The sequence below is a fragment of the Triturus cristatus genome, chromosome 5_1 (assembly GCF_964204655.1).
Source record: "Triturus cristatus chromosome 5_1, aTriCri1.1, whole genome shotgun sequence".
Classification (NCBI taxonomy): Eukaryota; Metazoa; Chordata; class Amphibia; order Caudata; family Salamandridae; genus Triturus; species Triturus cristatus.
In genome coordinates, this window is record NC_140587.1 from 488947261 (window position 1) to 488968944 (window position 21684).

Here is a 21684-nt window from a genome sequence, read left to right on the forward strand (position 1 = left end):
ATTTATTATTTTAGTAGCTGAATCTGCAATATTAAAGGTGAAACTTTTTGCTGAAGTGAAGTGAGGTCCACTGCTCAAACATAGCTTGTATTTTCAAAAGTAAAGGGACAAAATTGAGATCATATAAATCCTCAGTCTTTGAAGAGTATCTAATGGCCAAATGCCTCTTCAGATGAACATTTACACAAGCAACTATATCTGGGAGTAATCGGAATTGTAGCCATAGAATAATTTCGGTTTTCTTTCTATTAATTTTATAGACTCCCAGCTCCTCATATAATGGAAAAGTTTCAAAGGCTTTCTCCTGCGAGCATCTCTTAGCATCAAGAATCAGCATGATATAATCTGCATATAATTTTATTTTCCCCATCTGTGCATTGGGAGGATGAACATCTCCATTCTCTCTAATCAGAATTGCCAATAGTTTTTTTAAAAAAAAAGCAAACAGAACCAGCAATAAGGGACACCTCTGCTGGGTGTCACAATGACCTTATGATAATGGCTTCAGCATCCTGATACATCCTATATATTAACCCCGTCTTCTGAGAAGGAACCCCAAACTTTTCGAAAATACAAAAAAGCATTTCCCAGACCATGAGGTCAAATTCTTTTTCTGCGTGTAATATGAGAACCATGGCTGATGCATTTTTAACTGAACAATAGTTCAATGCCTCATCTAAATAATGCGTATTTGTGCAAAGCTGACGTCTGGCAAAAAAACGCTCTGAACCCGATGGATCAATTTTGCCGGTATTATATTAAATTTATTTGACAATAGTTTCATAATTATTTTATAATCTTAATTCAACAATGTAATTGTACAGTAAGAGTTTGGATCTTCACCATCTTTTCCTTTTTTTAAAAAAGCTAACCACATTTCCCATACTAAATGAAGCCTGCATAGGGTCACCCTCCAACATCACTTTGTCAATCAATAAAAGATAGCTTACCAGCAATTCTGAAAAATAATTTAAAACATTCCGCTGAGAAGCCATCAGGGCTGCATACCTTACAGTTTAAAAAGGCTTTTAACAAGGTTTCTTTGGAAAAACAGCGAACAATATTTTCCACATCTTCTCAGATAGTGTAGGGATATTTAGCAATGCTAAACAAATCTCTAGAGCATCTTTATCAACCACTTAATTCTGAATATAAATCTGTCTATAATGTTCGACCATAATGTCACCCAATTTGTCCTGCTCCCTACACCTAACCCCAGAAACTGGGCACTTTAAAGCATGAATCATGTTGCTTGCAGCTTGTTCTCGTGCCTGCCAGGCTACAAATCTCCCCATATAAATGCTCTCCTCATAAACCTTTTGCATATGAGCATAATTCAATGCACCACACTTAGTATAATACAACTCACTTAATGCCTGTTTGGCCTTGTCCAGTGCTTTCCTATTTACCATCGATGGATGCCATAGAAATTTATCTTGTCTATCCTGAACAGCATTTCCTCAAATCTGCTTTTGTTGTCTGGCACTTCAAGTATTTTCCGCATCCTTCACTATCACAAGCCCCCTGACATATGTTTTTAGAACATCCCACACTACACTTAGGGGGGTGGACCCATGATTCCTAATCAGAAATTCTTTATCTCCTCTTTACATATCCGGACCCATCCTTCCTCCTGTAAGTACTGTTTATTTAAAACCCATCTCCTGATTTACAGAACACCTTTCTCCACTAATACCTCCAGGGCAAGAATTGCACTATCTGAAAAATCGTTAGAGAGCGCCTGCTAGCCCTTAAAAACTTGGGATTTCGAAAGGATAAAAATAGATATGAGAAGACCTATGGAATCGTCCAGATAAACATGTATATTTTTGTTGGAAAAGCCTCTCTTTAAGGATCAATCAGTGTGAGGGTTTTTTGATAATTCTGTAAGACCCTCTCAACTTTAGGCTTTAACTGCTTTCTCAATTTTATTCTAGGGTTCTGCAAAAAAAATAAAATCCTCTCCCATGATAATATGCCCTAGGACTTGCAATACTGACATGAAAAAGTTCCTCATAAGGTCCAGCGCTATCTTCCACTGGGGCATACAGGCTCACACATGTGAGTTGTTGAGAAAGCACCAAACCATTCACCCAGCACCAATGACCATATTTATCACTAGCTAAATCCAAAACTTCAGCTGCCAGTCTCTAGGCCCAAAAAATTGCAGTACCACGATGTGCTGCCTAGGTGGACGAGAAACCTCTATAGACGGCCCATATTTTAAACCATGGAAACTGCAGAATGAGTTTACCGCAGTAAAACCACCAAAGGGTTCCCAGCTATAACCCAGGCTTCTATTGCATGCAACTTCTTCTTATTGTTAAGCCTGTTGACATTAAAAGAAACCACCTTCAGAGTACTCTTGAACATCATGCCCTCCTTCTTTTTCCAGGCAATAAAGTTAATAAATCAAAGAAACTGCAAAAAGTGCTTCAAGTGTCTGATTTGCTCATTGGTCACCAGGGCATTAACATGAAACTTGCAACCAATGCCAGGGCTAGGCCAGTATTTAAAGTGCATCTGTTTTCTAAAGTTCAACATAGATTGTCAATTACCCTGAACACCAATCTCCTATCCCATTTAAAGTGCGCATGTGCCTGATCTGACCAGATGTTAGCCAAGGTTTCATGCTCCTCTGATCTCATTTTTTTCTGTTTGAATCTGAACTCTTCATGGGTTCTAAAAATCTAAAATTCTCATTTTGATTTTAGAACAGGGAATTATTAATTTATGGAACACATGTAATGTATTATTTGATGTTTTAACCTAGCCATTATTTTTTATGAGATTTCTGTAAACATTTTGGACTAACTGAAATAAAGATGAAATAAAGAAAAGTACTTTACTAATCTCTTAATGAGAATAAAGGTTTTAAAACATATCCAAACTCTCATTATTGTCTTAACTTAAAACTGTCAATGCAATTTTAGTTTGAGACGTCTGATTTGCTCCTTGACTCCTAGTACGACATTCAAAGATCAATCACGAGAAAGAAGAAGAACCTAGCATGTAAAACGGGGCTGAACCCTGTAGATGATGATTTATTTTTTAAAGTACTTTACGGAGTTACTTAATTAATAAAATTGTAGGGCCCAGACCAGGCTATCAGATGCAAAGATCAGCTCGGAATGTGCCAGACTGCTGCGGTCCGTAGAGGGAACTAGGATATGCATCCCACTGTGCTTGTTCTGTTTCCAGGACTACAGCTGGTCTAGTAGAGCACCGTCAGGCCCACTTCCAAGAGTCCAGGACTGGGGTGCCACTACTTTGAGGTCAACGCTCACAGCAATTGGAGTCCAGGTGCTGAGTTCAAGATGGTTGGAGGTTTTCTGTCCCTGAGACTCTGAATGGGCTTTCAAACGGAAATCTGGGTTTTCCTTCTGTTTTCAACAGGTTCCCTTTATCCCAAAGTCTTTCAACCAACTCCCTAAAAGTGAAAGTGTTGATGCATTTCAAACCCAACAATTCAGGGTTCTCCCCAGGGCCATGAACTGGATGACACTGTAATCAAAGAGAGAGGAACATAGTGAAAGATGTGATGCCCATTCTTAGGCAGTTTTCCAACCTCTAGTGTAGGTGTGTGGAGAAAAGTTACAAAAGTTTACTCCTTGAATATTCCAGTTGAGAGCTGGAAACATACAAATTTATCATTAATCATAAAAATACTTTTTGATGTTTTTTGTTTATTATGTTGTAATTATCTGCTTGTCTCAAAGGTTTTGTTCACTCAACCTTCCTACTTGCTCCCAATTGAAAGTTAACACTTAATAAATGTAATACGGGAACCCAAAGGCATTCTATGGGAGAGGTAGGCAATGCAGTAGTGAAAAGCTCATTCAAGAGTTTTTCCCTACCAGGACATGTAAAACTTAAAAGTACACATCCAACTTTTTAAATACGTTGCACCCTGCCCTCTTGGATATTTAGCATCTACCCTAGGGGTGACTTATATGTATTAAAAAGGAAGATTTGGGCCTGACAAAAGGTTTACTTTGCCAGGTCGAAACTGCAGTTTAAAATTACACACACAAGCTGCAGTGGCAGCCCTAGGACATGTTGAAAAAGGGCTACAAAAGCGGGTGGCACAAACAGTGCTGCAGGCCCACTACTAGCATTTAATATGTAGCACCACTTTACTAGGGGCTTAGAAGTAAATTAAATTTGCCAATTGGGTGTAAGCCATTGTTACAATATTTAAAAGAGAGAGCACGCTCACTTTAGCACTAGCTAGCAGTGGAAAAGTGCACAGAGTCCTAAGGCCAACAATAAAGAGATCCGCAAAAATCGAGAAGTAAGGCAAAAGGTTTGCAGGAACACCACCCTCAGGCTGACAGGCCTAAAAGTATACTTACCAGGAACCCAGGATAGCTTCTGGCTCGATTCTCAGGATGTGGTTTGTGATGCTTGAACTCTAGCAAGAAAATGTGAGAGTTCAACAGTCACGTGGTCATGGCAGCCATCATGCTCAGGCACGGGTGTTTAAACCATGCTTGGCTTCTAGCTCACTTGGAGAGACCATCTCTCATTTCCAGCTGGAAAGTAAGTCTCCTGCTTTCTTTCTGGAACTCAATTCTCCTGTTTGGAACCTGAATCCACCAAACTTGGCATCATCATGGTCAGGATTGTCTGGACTGTATCAGCTCCACATCTAAACCTCCAAAAAGGAAAGACCAAGACATGTTAAAGGTTACTGCAATAATACTGAATGCACAAAAGCTTAGCACAAGAATTCCCACCCTTCCTGGAACTTTTGGGAACTTGGTTGATGTTTATTGAGGACTCACATTGAGACATTGTTACACCCATGAGGAGAGACTGACAAAAGTCTCCTTATAAACATTGTAACTGTAATGCTTATGAGGAGAGGCTGGGTAAGGCCTCAATTGCAACTTTGTTACACCCCAGGGAAGAGAATGCTGACAGGCTAACCAGCAATATTGTAGCACCTGAATGAGTGCTAGAATTTATTTACAATACTTCCTGAAATCAAGGGGTAATTGGAAAACTGTTAGTGATTTTGAACCTAATGCATATTTGAAATCTGTGTGATACCAGCATGCAATGTTACATTGTTATGTTACTCAACATCTCTGTTGCTTGCATAAGTACACTTTGCGTCATTATCGAATTAAGCATGAAACCAATGTGATGCGAAGGAAGATCCGCTGCCTATCAAAGAATAAGCAGAAAGCCCACATCATGAGGGGTAGCAGCATCTCTTTCTCTCTCTCCATCCATTCCCACCTTCCCTTCCAAAGCTCTTATCAATAAAGGGGTAAAGTAATCCATGGGTGGTGGTCAGGTTTGGAAGTGCGAGGTGGATCAGCAGTGTCCCAGTGGAAGAGCATAGGTTCCTGATGAGTGGGCGTTGACAGGAAGTGAGGGAGAAAAAGAACCTGAAAGAGTGAGATGAAGCCGCAGGTAGTGTCTGGTTGTGGATTAAGGAGGCTGGAGGTGGAATCAAGGCTATGCAGGCTTTATATTCAGCACCCCTACCTTAGATAGCACCAGCTGTGATCCTCTGTGCCAAACTTTGGGCCCCAGCACTTATTCTTTTAAAAATTAAGCACTGCTCATTCTGATCTCCTGTGTCCTGCACAGGAAAAGCATGGCTGTTGAAATTATTCAACTGAAAACTTGACTTCATTGCCCTCAATAGACGTGAACACTGTATGCCAGCGTAGATGGTACTGTTAAACTGTGGGTGAAGTGTACTTAAAACCGGTGAGGTGACCAGCAGCAGCCGCCATAGGTCACACCCCGTTACAACAAACAAATGATGGACGGAATGCTGACAATGCAGACATTCGCCCCAGTCAAGAGATCTAGGTTAAATCCATTGTTCTTTTGCCCACTACGCCACCCCAGTTTAGACATGGCCATATGCAAATCAGTCTTGACCCTGTGCCTCATGGGAACAGTCCAGCCCGAACTGCCAAGCCATGTCTTCCCTGGACCGGAATCAAGCATCCTAGGACCGGTTTCTGGCTATCAGCCGTCATCAGCCAGGATAGCTTGACTCCAGTGGCGTGGTGAGCACGGGTCCCACGTCTGGGAATACCCATCCCACTTAGGGCGAAAAGCGTTACAACAAACAAATGATGGACGGAATGCTGACAATGCAGACATTCTCCCCCAGTCAAGAGATCTAGGTTAAATCCATCGTTCTTTTGCCCACTACGCCACCCCAGTTTAGACATGGCCATATGCAAATCAGTCTTGACCCTGTGCCTCATGGGAACAGTCCAGCCCGAACTGCCAAGCCATGTCTTCCCTGGACCGGAATCAAGCATCCTAGGACCGGTTTCTGGCTATCAGCCGTCATCAGCCAGGATAGCTTGACTCCAGTGGCGTAGTGAGCACGGGTCCCACGTCTGGGAATACCCATCCCACTTAGGGCGAAAAGCGTTACAACAAACAAATGATGGACGGAATGCTGACAATGCAGACATTCTCCCCCAGTGAAGAGATCTAGGTTAAATCCATCGTTCTTTTGCCCACTACGCCACCCCAGTTTAGACATGGCCATATGCAAATCAGTCTTGACCCTGTGCCTCATGGGAATAGTCCAGCCCGAACTGCCAAGCCATGTCTTCCCTGGACCGGAATCAAGCATCCTAGGACCGGTTTCTGGCTATCAGCCGTCATCAGCCAGGATAGCTTGATTCCAGTGGCGTAGTGAGCACGGGTCCCACGTCTGGGAATACCCATCCCACTTAGGGCGAAAAGCGTTACAACAAACAAATGATGGACGGAATGCTGACAATGCAGACATTCTCCCCCAGTCAAGAGATCTAGGTTAAATCCATCGTTCTTTTGCCCACTACGCCACCTCAGTTTAGACATGGCCATATGCAAATCAGTCTTGACCCTGTGCCTCATGGTAACAGTCCAGCCCGAACTGCCAAGCCATGTCTTCCCTGGACCGGAATCAAGCATCCTAGGACCGGTTTCTGGCTATCAGCCGTCATCAGCCAGGATAGTTTGACTCCAGTGGCGTAGTGAGCACGGGTCCCACGTCTGGGAAAACCCATCCCACTTAGGGCGAAAAGTGTTACAACAAACAAATGATGGACGGAATGCTGACAATGCAGACATTCTCCCCCAGTCAAGAGATCTAGGTTAAATCCATCGTTCTTTTGCCCACTACGCCACCCCAGTTTAGACATGGCCATATGCAAATCAGTCTTGACCCTGTGCCTCATGGGAACAGTCCAGCCCGAACTGCCAAGCCATCTCTTCCCTGGACCGGAATCAAGCATCCTAGGACCGGTTTCTGGCTATCAGCCGTCATCAGCCAGGATAGCTTTACTCTAGTGGCGTAGGGAGCACGGGTCCCGAGTCTGGGAATACCCATCCCACTTAGGGCGAAAAGCGTTACAACAAACAAATGATGGACGGAATGCTGACAATGCAGACATTCTCCCCCAGTCAAGAGATCTAGGTTAAATCCATCGTTCTTTTGCCCACTACGCCACCCCAGTTTAGACATGGCCATATGCAAATCAGTCTTGACCCTGTGCCTCATGGGAACAGTCCAGCCCGAACTGCCAAGCCATGTCTTCCCTGGACTGGAATCAAGCATCCTAGGACCGGTTTCTGGCTATCAGCCGTCATCAGCCAGGATAGCTTGACTCCAGTGGCGTAGTGAGCACGGGTCCCACGTCTTGGAATACCCATCCCACTTAGGGCGAAAAGCGTTACAACAAACAAATGATGGACGGAATGCTGACAATGCAGACATTCTCCCCCAGTGAAGAGATCTAGGTTAAATCCATCGTTCTTTTGCCCACTACGCCACCCCAGTTTAGACATGGCCATGTGCAAATCAGTCTTGACCCTGTGCCTCATGGGAATAGTCCAGCCCGAACTGCCAAGCCATGTCTTCCCTGGACCAGAATCAAGCATCCTAGGACCGGTTTCTGGCTATCAGCCGTCATCAGCCAGGATAGCTTGATTCCAGTGGCGTAGTGAGCACGGGTCCCACGTCTGGGAATACCCATCCCACTTAGGGCGAAAAGCGTTACAACAAACAAATGATGGACGGAATGCTGACAATGCAGACATTCTCCCCCAGTCAAGAGATCTAGGCTAAATCCATCGTTCTTTTGCCCACTACGCCACCTCAGTTTAGACATGGCCATATGCAAATCAGTCTTGACCCTGTGCCTCATGGGAACAGTCCAGCCCGAACTGCCAAGCCATGTCTTCCCTGGACCGGAATCAAGCATCCTAGGACCGGTTTCTGGCTATCAGCCGTCATCAGCCAGGATAGCTTGACTCCAGTGGCGTAGTGAGCACGGGTCCCACGTCTGGGAATACCCATCCCACTTAGGGCGAAAAGCGTAACAACAAACAAATGATGGACGGAATGCTGACAATGCAGACATTCTCCCCCAGTCAAGAGATCTAGGTTAAATCCATCGTTCTTTTGCCCACTACGCCACCCCAGTTTAGACATGGCCATATGCAAATCAGTCTTGACCCTGTGCCTCATGGGAACAGTCCAGCCCGAACTGCCAAGCCATGTCTTCCCTGGACCGGAATCAAGCATCCTAGGACCGGTTTCTGGCTATCAGCCGTCATCAGCCAGGATAGCTTTACTCCAGTGGCGTAGTGAGCATGGGTCCCACGTCTGGGAATACCCATCCCACTTAGGGCGAAAAGCGTTACAACAAACAAATGATGGACGGAATGCTGACAATGCAGACATTCTCCCCCAGTCAAGAGATCTAGGTTAAATCCATCGTTCTTTTGCCCACTACGCCACCCCAGTTTAGACATGGCCATATGCAAATCAGTCTTGACCATGTGCCTCATGGGAACAGTCCAGCCCGAACTGCCAAGCCATGTCTTCCCTGGACTGGAATCAAGCATCCTAGGACCGGTTTCTGGCTATCAGCCGTCATCAGCCAGGATAGCTTGACTCCAGTGGCGTAGTGAGCACGGGTCCCACGTCTGGGAATACCCATCCCACTTAGGGCGAAAAGCGTTACAACAAACAAATGATGGACGGAATGCTGACAATGCAGACATTCTCCCCCAGTCAAGAGATCTAGGTTAAATCCATCGTTCTTTTGCCCACTACGCCACCCCAGTTTAGACATGGCCATATGCAAATCAGTCTTGACCCTGTGCCTCATGGGAACAGTCCAGCCCGAACTGCCAAGCCCTGTCTTCCCTGGACCGGAATCAAGCATCCTAGGACCGGTTTCTGGCTATCAGCCGTCATCAGCCAGGATAGCTTGACTCCAGTAGCGTAGTGAGCACGGGTCCCACGTCTGGGAATACCCATCCCACTTAGGGCGAAAAGCGTTACAACAAACAAATGATGGACGGAATGCTGACAATGCAGACATTCACCCCCAGTCAAGAGATCTAGGTTAAATCCATCGTTCTTTTGCCCACTACGCCACCCCAGTTTAGACATGGCCATATGCAAATCAGTGTTGACCCTGTGCCTCATGGGAACAGTCCAGCCCGAACTGCCAAGCCATGTCTTCCCTGGACCGGAATCAAGCATCCTAGGACCGGTTTCTGGCTATCAGCCGTCATCAGCCAGGATAGCTTGACTCCAGTGGCGTAGTGAGCACGGGTCCCACGTCTGGGAATACCCATCCCACTTAGGGCGAAAAGCGTTACAACAAAGAAATGATGGAGAGAATGCTGACAATGCAGACATTCTCCCCCAGTCAAGAGATCTAGGTTAAATCCATCGTTCTTTTGCCCACTACGCCACCCCAGTTTAGACATGGCCATATGCAAATCAGTCTTGACCCTGTGCCTCATGGGAATAGTCCAGCCCGAACTGCCAAGCCATGTCTTCCCTGGACCGGAATCAAGCATCCTAGGACCGGTTTCTGGCTATCAGCCGTCATCAGCCAGGATAGCTTGATTCCAGTGGCGTAGTGAGCACGGGTCCCACGTCTGGGAATACCCATCCCACTTAGGGCGAAAAGTGTTACAACAAACAAATGATGGACGGAATGCTGACAATGCAGACATTCTCCCCCAGTCAAGAGATCTAGGTTAAATCCATCGTTCTTTTGCCCACTACGCCACCTCAGTTTAGACATGGCCATATGCAAATCAGTGTTGACCCTGTGCCTCATGGGAACAGTCCAGCCCGAACTGCCAAGCCATGTCTTCCCTGGACCGGAATCAAGCATCCTAGGACCGGTTTCTGGCTATCAGCCGTCATCAGCCAGGATAGCTTGATTCCAGTGGCGTAGTGAGCACGGGTCCCACGTCTGGGAATACCCATCCCACTTAGGGCGAAAAGCGTTACAACAAACAAATGATGGACGGAATGCTGACAATGCAGACATTCTCCCCCAGTCAAGAGATCTAGGTTAAATCCATCGTTCTTTTGCCCACTACGCCACCTCAGTTTAGACATGGCCATATGCAAATCAGTCTTGACCCTGTGCCTCATGGTAACAGTCCAGCCCGAACTGCCAAGCCATGTCTTCCCTGGACCGGAATCAAGCATCATAGGACCGGTTTCTGGCTATCAGCCATCATCAGCCAGGATAGTTTGACTCCAGTGGCGTAGTGAGCACGGGTCCCACGTCTGGGAAAACCCATCCCACTTAGGGCGAAAAGCTTTACAACAAACAAATGATGGACGGAATGCTGACAATGCAGACATTCTCCCCCAGTCAAGAGATCTAGGTTAAATCCATCGTTCTTTTGCCCACTACGCCACCCTAGTTTAGACATGGCCATATGCAAATCAGTCTTGACCCTGTGCCTCATGGGAACAGTCCAGCCCGAACTGCCAAGCCATCTCTTCCCTGGACCGGAATCAAGCATCCTAGGACCGGTTTCTGGCTATCAGCCGTCATCAGCCAGGATAGCTTTACTCCAGTGGCGTAGTGAGCACGGGTCCCACGTCTGGGAATACCCATCCCACTTAGGGCGAAAAGCGTTACAACAAACAAATGATGGACGGAATGCTGACAATGCAGACATTCTCCCCCAGTCAAGAGATCTAGGTTAAATCCATCGTTCTTTTGCCCACTACGCCACCCCAGTTTAGACATGGCCATATGCAAATAAGTCTTGACCCTGTGCCTCATGGGAACAGTCCAGCCCGAACTGCCAAGCCATGTCTTCCCTGGACTGGAATCAAGCATCCTAGGACCGGTTTCTGGCTATCAGCCGTCATCAGCCAGGATAGCTTGACTCCAGTGGCGTAGTGAGCACGGGTCCCACGTCTGGGAATACCCATCCCACTTAGGGCGAAAAGCGTTACAACAAACAAATGATGGACGGAATGCTGACAATGCAGACATTCTCCCCCAGTGAAGAGATCTAGGTTAAATCCATCGTTCTTTTGCCCACTACGCCACCCCAGTTTAGACATGGCCATATGCAAATCAGTCTTGACCCTGTGCCTCATGGGAATAGTCCAGCCCGAACTGCCAAGCCATGTCTTCCCTGGACCGGAATCAAGCATCCTAGGACCGGTTTCTGGCTATCAGCCGTCATCAGCCAGGATAGCTTGATTCCAGTGGCGTAGTGAGCACGGGTCCCACGTCTGGGAATACCCATCCCACTTAGGGCGAAAAGCGTTACAACAAACAAATGATGGACGGAATGCTGACAATGCAGACATTCTCCCCCAGTCAAGAGATCTAGGTTAAATCCATCGTTCTTTTGCCCACTACGCCACCTCAGTTTAGACATGGCCATATGCAAATCAGTCTTGACCCTGTGCCACATGGGAACAGTCCAGCCCGAACTGCCAAGCCATGTCTTCCCTGGACCGGAATCAAGCATCCTAGGACCGGTTTCAGGCTATCAGCCGTCATCAGCCAGGATAGCTTGACTCCAGTGGCGTAGTGAGCACGGGTCCCACGTCTGGGAATACCCATCCCACTTAGGGCGAAAAGCGTTACAACAAACAAATGATGGACGGAATGCTGACAATGCAGACATTCTCCCCCAGTCAAGAGATCTAGGTTAAATCCATCGTTCTTTTGCCCACTACGCCACCCCAGTTTAGACATGGCCATATGCAAATCAGTCTTGACCCTGTGCCTCATGGGAACAGTCCAGCCCGAACTGCCAAGCCATGTCTTCCCTGGACCGGAATCAAGCATCCTAGGACCGGTTTCTGGCTATCAGCCGTCATCAGCCAGGATAGCTTTACTCCAGTGGCGTAGTGAGCATGGGTCCCACGTCTGGGAATACCCATCCCACTTAGGGCGAAAAGCGTTACAACAAACAAATGATGGACGGAATGCTGACAATGCAGACATTCTCCCCCAGTCAAGAGATCTAGGTTAAATCCATCGTTCTTTTGCCCACTACGCCACCCCAGTTTAGACATGGCCATATGCAAATCAGTCTTGACCCTGTGCCTCATGGGAACAGTCCAGCCCGAACTGCCAAGCCATGTCTTCCCTGGACTGGAATCAAGCATCCTAGGACCGGTTTCTGGCTATCAGCCGTCATCAGACAGGATAGCTTGACTCCAGTGGCATAGTAAGCACAGGTCCCACGTCTGGGAATACCCATCCCACTTAGGGCGAAAAGCGTTACAACAAACAAATGATGGACGGAATGCTGACAATGCAGACATTCTCCCCCAGTCAAGAGATCTAGGTTAAATCCATCGTTCTTTTGCCCACTACGCCACCCCAGTTTAGACATGGCCATATGCAAATCAGTCTTGACCCTGTGCCTCATGGGAACAGTCCAGCCCGAACTGCCAAGCCCTGTCTTCCCTGGACCGGAATCAAGCATCCTAGGACCGGTTTCTGGCTATCAGCCGTCATCAGCCAGGATAGCTTGACTCCAGTAGCGTAGTGAGCACGGGTCCCACGTCTGGGAATACCCATCCCACTTAGGGCGAAAAGCGTTACAACAAACAAATGATGGACGGAATGCTGACAATGCAGACATTCACCCCCAGTCAAGAGATCTAGGTTAAATCCATCGTTCTTTTGCCCACTACGCCACCCCAGTTTAGACATGGCCATATGCAAATCAGTGTTGACCCTGTGCCTCATGGGAACAGTCCAGCCCGAACTGCCAAGCCATGTCTTCCCTGGACCGGAATCAAGCATCCTAGGACCGGTTTCTGGCTATCAGCCGTCATCAGCCAGGATAGCTTGACTCCAGTGGCGTAGTGAGCACGGGTCCCACGTCTGGGAATACCCATCCCACTTAGGGCGAAAAGCGTTACAACAAACAAATGATGGACAGAATGCTGACAATGCAGACATTCTCCCCCAGTCAAGAGATCTAGGTTAAATCCATCGTTCTTTTGCCCACTACGCCACCCCAGTTTAGACATGGCCATATGCAAATCAGTCTTGACCCTGTGCCTCATGGGAATAGTCCAGCCCGAACTGCCAAGCCATGTCTTCCCTGGACCGGAATCAAGCATCCTAGGACCGGTTTCTGGCTATCAGCCGTCATCAGCCAGGATAGCTTGATTCCAGTGGCGTAGTGAGCACGGGTCCCACGTCTGGGAATACCCATCCCACTTAGGGCAAAAAGTGTTACAACAAACAAATTATGGACGGAATGCTGACAATGCAGACATTCTCCCCCAGTCAAGAGATCTAGGTTAAATCCATCGTTCTTTTGCCCACTACGCCACCTCAGTTTAGACATGGCCATATGCAAATCAGTCTTGACCCTGTGCCTCATGGGAACAGTCCAGCCCGAACTGCCAAACCATGTCTTCCCTGGACCGGAATCAAGCATCCTAGGACCGGTTTCTGGCTATCAGCCGTCATCAGCCAGGATAGCTTGACTCCAGTGGCGTAGTGAGCACGGGTCCCACGTCTGGGAATACCCATCCCACTTAGGGCGAAAAGCGTTACAACAAACAAATGATGGACGGAATGCTGACAATGCAGACATTCTCCCCCAGTCAAGAGATCTAGGTTAAATCCATCGTTCTTTTGCCCACTACGCCACCCCAGTTTAGACATGGCCATATGCAAATCAGTCTTGACCCTGTGCCTCATGGGAACAGTCCAGCCCGAACTGCCAAGCCATCTCTTCCCTGGACCGGAATCAAGCATCCTAGGACCGGTTTCTGGCTATCAGCCGTCATCAGCCAGGATAGCTTTACTCCAGTGGCGTAGTGAGCACGGGTCCCACGTCTGGGAATACCCATCCCACTTAGGGCGAAAAGCGTTACAACAAACAAATGATGGACGGAATGCTGACAATGCAGACATTCTCCCCCAGTCAAGAGATCTAGGTTAAATCCATCGTTCTTTTGCCCACTACGCCACCCCAGTTTAGACATGGCCATATGCAAATCAGTCTTGACCCTGTGCCTCATGGGAACAGTCCAGCCCGAACTGCCAAGCCATGTCTTCCCTGGACTGGAATCAAGCATCCTAGGACCGGTTTCTGGCTATCAGCCGTCATCAGCCAGGATAGCTTGACTCCAGTGGCGTAGTGAGCACGGGTCCCACGTCTGGGAATACCCATCCCACTTAGGGCGAAAAGCGTTACAACAAACAAATGATGGACGGAATGCTGACAATGCAGACATTCTCCCCCAGTGAAGAGATCTAGGTTAAATCCATCGTTCTTTTGCCCACTACGCCACCCCAGTTTAGACATGGCCATATGCAAATCAGTCTTGACCCTGTGCCTCATGGGAATAGTCCAGCCCGAACTGCCAAGCCATGTCTTCCCTGGACCAGAATCAAGCATCCTAGGACCGGTTTCTGGCTATCAGCCGTCATCAGCCAGGATAGCTTGACTCCAGTGGCGTAGTGAGCACGGGTCCCACGTCTGGGAATACCCATCCCACTTAGGGCGAAAAGCGTTACAACAAACAAATGATGGACGGAATGCTGACAATGCAGACATTCTCCCCCAGTCAAGAGATCTAGGTTAAATCCATCGTTCTTTTGCCCACTACGCCACCCCAGTTTAGAGATGGCCATATGCAAATCAGTCTTGACCCTGTGCCTCATGGGAACAGTCCAGCCCGAACTGCCAAGCCATGTCTTCCCTGGACCAGAATCAAGCATCCTAGGACCGGTTTCTGGCTATCAGCCGTCATCAGCCAGGATAGCTTGACTCCAGTGGCGTAGTGAGCACGGGTCCCACGTCTGGGAATACCCATCCCACTTAGGGCGAAAAGCGTTACTTCAAACAAATGATGGACGGAATGCTGACAATGCAGACATTCTCCCCCAGTCAAGAGATCTAGGTTAAATCCATCGTTCTTTTGCCCACTACGCCACCCCAGTTTAGACATGGCCATATGCAAATCAGTGTTGACCCTGTGCCTCATGGGAACAGTCCAGCCCGAACTGCCAAGCCATGTCTTCCCTGGACCGGAATCAAGCATCCTAGGACCGGTTTCTGGCTATCAGCCGTCATCAGCCAGGATAGCTTGACTCCAGTGGCGTAGTGAGCACGGGTCCCACGTCTGGGAATACCCATCCCACTTAGGGCGAAAAGCGTTACAACAAACAAATGATGGACAGAATGCTGACAATGCAGACATTCTCCCCCAGTCAAGAGATCTAGATTAAATCCATCGTTCTTTTGCCCACTACGCCACCCCAGTTTAGACATGGCCATATGCAAATCAGTCTTGACCCTGTGCCTCATGGGAATAGTCCAGCCCGAACTGCCAAGCCATGTCTTCCCTGGACCGGAATCAAGCATCCTAGGACCGGTTTCTGGCTATCAGCCGTCATCAGCCAGGATAGCTTGATTCCAGTGGCGTAGTGAGCACGGGTCCCACGTCTGGGAATACCCATCCCACTTAGGGCGAAAAGTGTTACAACAAACAAATTATGGACGGAATGCTGACAATGCAGACATTCTCCCCCAGTCAAGAGATCTAGGTTAAATCCATCGTTCTTTTGCCCACTACGCCACCTCAGTTTAGACATGGCCATATGCAAATCAGTCTTGACCCTGTGCCTCATGGGAACAGTCCAGCCCGAACTGCCAAACCATGTCTTCCCTGGACCGGAATCAAGCATCCTAGGACCGGTTTCTGGCTATCAGCCGTCATCAGCCAGGATAGCTTGACTCCAGTGGCGTAGTGAGCACGGGTCCCACGTCTGGGAATACCCATCCCACTTAGGGCGAAAAGCGTTACAACAAACAAATGATGGACGGAATAGTGACAATGCAGACATTCTCCCCCAGTCAAGAGATCTAGGTTAAATCCATCGTTCTTTTGCCCACTACGCCACCCCAGTTTAGACATGGCCATATGCAAATCAGTCTTGACCCTGTGCCTCATGGGAACAGTCCAGCCCGAACTGCCAAGCCATCTCTTCCCTGGACCGGAATCAAGCATCCTAGGACCGGTTTCTGGCTATCAGCCGTCATCAGCCAGGATAGCTTTACTCCAGTGGCGTAGTGAGCACGGGTCCCACGTCTGGGAATACCCATCCCACTTAGGGCGAAAAGCGTTACAACAAACAAATGATGGACGGAATGCTGACAATGCAGACATTCTCCCCCAGTCAAGAGATCTAGGTTAAATCCATCGTTCTTTTGCCCACTACGCCACCCCAGTTTAGACATGGCCATATGCAAATCAGTCTTGACCCTGTGCCTCATGGGAACAGTCCAGCCCGAACTGCCAAGCCATGTCTTCCCTGGACTGAAATCAAGCATCCTAGGACCGGTTTCTGGCTATCAGCCGTCATCAGCCAGGATAGCTTGACTCCAGTGGCGTAGTGAGCACGGGTCCCACGTCTGGGAATACCCATCCCACTTAGGGCGAAAAGCGTTACAACAAACAAATGATGGACGGAATGCTGACAATGCAGACATTCTCCCCCAGTGAAGAGATCTAGGTTAAATCCATCGTTCTTTTGCCCACTACGCCACCCCAGTTTAGACATGGCCATATGCAAATCAGTCTTGACCCTGTGCCTCATGGGAATAGTCCAGCCCGAACTGCCAAGCCATGTCTTCCCTGGACCAGAATCAAGCATCCTAGGACCGGTTTCTGGCTATCAGCCGTCATCAGCCAGGATAGCTTGACTCCAGTGGCGTAGTGAGCACGGGTCCCACGTCTGGGAATACCCATCCCACTTAGGGCGAAAAGCGTTACAACAAACAAATGATGGACGGAATGCTGACAATGCAGACATTCTCCCCCAGTCAAGAGATCTAGGTTAAATCCATCGTTCTTTTGCCCACTACGCCACCCCAGTTTAGACATGGCCATATGCAAATCAGTCTTGACCCTGTGCCTCATGGGAACAGTCCAGCCCGAACTGCCAAGCCATGTCTTCCCTGGACCAGAATCAAGCATCCTAGGACCGGTTTCTGGCTATCAGCCGTCATCAGCCAGGATAGCTTTACTCCAGTGGCGTAGTGAGCACGGGTCCCACGTCTGGGAATACCCATCCCACTTAGGGCGAAAAGCGTTACAACAAACAAATGATGGACGGAATGCTGACAATGCAGACATTCTCCCCCAGTCAAGAGATCTAGGTTAAATCCATCGTTCTTTTGCCCACTACGCCACCCCAGTTTAGACATGGCCATATGCAAATCAGTGTTGACCCTGTGCCTCATGGGAACAGTCCAGCCCGAACTGCCAAGCCATGTCTTCCCTGGACCGGAATCAAGCATCCTAGGACCGGTTTCTGGCTATCAGCCGTCATCAGCCAGGATAGCTTGACTCCAGTGGCGTAGTGAGCACGGGTCCCACGTCTGGGAATACCCATCCCACTTAGGGCGAAAAGCGTTACAACAAACAAATGATGGACGGAATGCTGACAATGCAGACATTCTCCCCCAGTCAAGAGATCTAGGTTAAATCCATCGTTCTTTTGCCCACTACGCCACCCCAGTTTAGACATGGCCATATGCAAATCAGTCTTGACCCTGTGCCTCATGGGAACAGTCCAGCCCGAACTGCCAAGCCAGCGCGATGTTACAGATATTGCAAAAGCAAGCCCTAGTCCAAATCCCGGTTCTGCTGGGGTGTTCCTGATCCCAAGATTGGGGAGCATATGTATCAAATACTGTTTTTGCGATTCTCAAATAACGATTTTTAGAGAATCGCTATTTGAGAATCGCAAAACGAGATGTAATTAAAAATTCACAAATATTTTGCGATTCCTTGGCATTCCTTAATTGCGACTCGCAAATTGCGAGTCGCAATTAAGAAAGGGCTTCCTATTAATTCCTATGGGCCGAGAGACCCCTAGGAATGAATGGGAAGACATTCGCAATTTGCGAGTACCCATTAGGTACTCGCAAATTGCAAATGCAATATCAAGGGTGCAAGGGTGTAATAAGGACACCCTGTTGCACCCCTGAAATGAACATGTGTGCGCATGTGGCGCACATACATGCCCTAAAGGGATGTATGTGTGCCCCATGGATCTTTGAAAAATGCCAAAATGTGCATTTTTCAAAGAAATCGCAAATTACCACCAACTTGAAGTTGGTGGTAATTAGGGCCTTTTGGGATGATACATCCCAAAAGGCTTTTTCCCGTTCACAAACGGGCCGATTCTGAGAATCGGCCCGTTTGCAAACTGGAAATGGGCTTCATACATATGCCCCTAGGATTTTTGATTTGGGCAGAAAGAAGGCAAAGGTGCACAAGTTCCCACTATGCAGCCATATGGTGTCTGATGAATGTGAGCAGCTGTCCTCTGAAGCACTGGAAGCTGCCCGTATTTGTTGCAACAAGTACATGGTGAGAGCGGTGGAAAGGATGGCTTCCACATCAGAGTGCGCTTGCATCCGTTCCATGTTATCGGCATCAACAAAATGTTGTCCTGTGCCGGTGCTGATAGACTTCAGACCTGAATGCGTGGAGCCTTTGGCAAACCCCAGGGCACTGTAGCCCGTGTGAACATCGGGCAGGTGATCATGTCTGTCCACACCAAGGCTTCCAGCAAGGAACATGTGATTGAAGCTCTGCGTAGAGCCAAGTTCAAGTTCCCCAGGCACCAAAAGATTCACATCTCCAAGAAATGGTGTTTCACCAAATTCAACACAGATGTGTGCACAGAATTGCCTTGTGCCCGATGGCTGTGGTGTAAAGTACATCCCCACCAAGGGCCCCCTGAACAGATGGCATGCCCTTCATACCGCTTATATGTGGAGAGGGTGTAATTCCTCGACAGTACCATTTGAAAACCAAAATAAACATTATGGATTTTTTTTTAAAACAATAGTAGAGAGGTGGCTGACCCCAAAGATAAAGCCAATAGGCTAAAGCTCTGCACTGACAAGTGCCATTGTCATTCAATCCCATTGGCCATTAGTTTCCCATGTATTCTGTTCATCTATATGTGTAGTATTGACTATTAAGTGTGATTACATTGCATTTAATTCTGAGTGTCTAGCAAACATCTCCCCTGAGCAAACCGTGCATCACTCTACTTAGCTGTCTGGAATGCCTAGTGTTAAAGGGGTGTAATTGTTGCTCAGTTTTGGGTACAATTGTAATAAGGTACTGGAATATTAAAAGTAAAAGGCACCAGTTGACACAACAGGTGTCCAGTAATCCCTAGCTGTGTGATTTCCCTGCTCCCACAACCAGTTCATACAGTTACATATATAATTAGTTCAGAAACTAAAGTCTGAGACAAGAAACAGAGGTGTTGAAAACACAACACGGACTGCGCACTAACTTCACCAATATTATCACTGAATTTGATGCACCACTCGCCCTTGATGTTAGCAATCACATCCTCCTCAGAGACCTGAACTTTCACCTGGAAGGCCACGCCGACCACAACTCAAAAGCACTCATTGAAGACCTGAGAAGCCTGGGCCTCACCCAAAAAGTAAAGGGACCTACCTATGTTGCCAGGCACCTCCTGGACATTATATTTTTACCACCTCTGTTGGTAGCCCACACCAGTCCGCTGCATAGACCACACCTTTGTCAAGTTTAGCAACCATGTCCTGTTCCAATGCAAATGAACCACCACCAGAACAGCCTGCTGAAACTGGAAGAGCATCACTGACAAAGACTGGGGCACCGCTCTCAACATCCACTGACCCGAACATAGCAACAGTCTCTCCAACACTAACAAAGATTTCAACAATTGTATCACCTCCTGTGCCAACTCCCTGTCAACTCTTGTACACAGCAATAGAGCAATATCCAGACGCCAGGCCAGCGGGTATATGAAGGAACTAGGAGTGCTGAAAAGCCACTGCAAACAACTAGAGTGCAAATAGAGAATGAGCCAGGACAATGCAGACCACCAAATGATACGGATGACCAAACACATCGCTCTAGTGGACCATATCAATGCCAACACCAACAGAACAAATAAATCTTAGCTACCGTGAAAGACTTCACCTCACAAGCGGCCACCTCCAACTTGATCACGCCCTCGTAGGACCTCTGCAACAATCTTTCTCAACACTTCAGCAACAAAATCACTGCCAATTACAGCAACTTCAACCCGCAACCAGACCCGACAGACCTCACCAAATGCCTCCTGATCTAAGCCAAAGAATCAGTGCTAAGCACGTGACCCACTATCATGCCAGAAGAAACCACCACCACCATGAAGTCTACCAACTCAGGGGCCCCATTGGACCCTGCCCCTGCCACTTCTACTTTAGAGGACTGCAACCCATCAGCGCCACACTCACACCCATTATGAATACCTCAACCTCTTCCACAACCATATCAGATGCTTGGAAACTCAGAAATGTCTTCCCTGTGCTGAAAAACCCTCTGCGGATCCTTCAATGCTCTCCAACTACAGACCAATCTCTCTCCTACCAATTCCGGACAAGGTCTTAGAGAAAACCCCATACAGATACCTCATTGAACATCTCAATGACTACCATCTCCTCAACATCACTAAGTCTGGTTTCAGATCAAACCACAGTCTGGAAACTGCCCATATCACCCTACAGATGGCATCTGCATAACTTTGGATTGAGGAGACACGGCGGCCCTCATCCTCTTCAACATCTTCACGGCACCTGACCTAGTCTCTCACCCCATCCTCACCCAAAGTCTAAACATCAGAACCAGAGTACACACAATCAGGTTGATCTCCTTTCTGACTGGAAGGACCCAGTCAGTGAACCTTGCACTGTACGCCTCGGAAGCCCATGACCTCACATATAGAGTATCGCATGGATCCGCCCTGAGCCCGACCATCTTCAATGCATACATGATCCCACTATCCTGCATCATCCGCTCTCATGACATCAACGTCCTCTCCATGACTGAAATGTCCACTGGATGAGGACCAACTGTGTCAATCTGAACATCGACAAGACCGAAATTATGATCATCGGGAATAGTACATCACCAGGTGACTCCACCTGGTGGCCAACAGAGCTTGGACCGACACCCGCCCCCACCTATCACACCAAGAACCTCGGGATCATCATTGGCAGCAAACTTGACATGACAGCCCAAGTCAATGCAGTCACCACCTCATGCTTCCATTTCCTGAAAATGCAGAGAAAGATTTTCAAATGAGTCCCAATCAGCAGCTGGAAAACTGTCATGCATGCCCTGGGCACAAGCAAGCTGAACCTCGGGAACACCCTCTATACCCAGATCAACAAAAAATTCACCAGAAGACTGCAAACCATTGAGAGTTCAGCAAGCAGAATCGCCCTCAACCTCCTACATCGCACTCACATCACACTGCACCTGAAGTTGCTCCACTGGCTCTGAATTCACAAACCAGCACAATTTAAACTCCTCACCCA

The 21684-nt window shown here is 47.7% G+C and overlaps 1 pseudogene; it reads left to right on the forward strand.

The window, feature by feature from the left end:
- Positions 1-17837: 17837 nt before the first annotated feature.
- Positions 17838-19204, forward strand: LOC146831103 (large ribosomal subunit protein uL16-like; annotated as a pseudogene).
- Positions 19205-21684: the final 2480 nt, after the last annotated feature.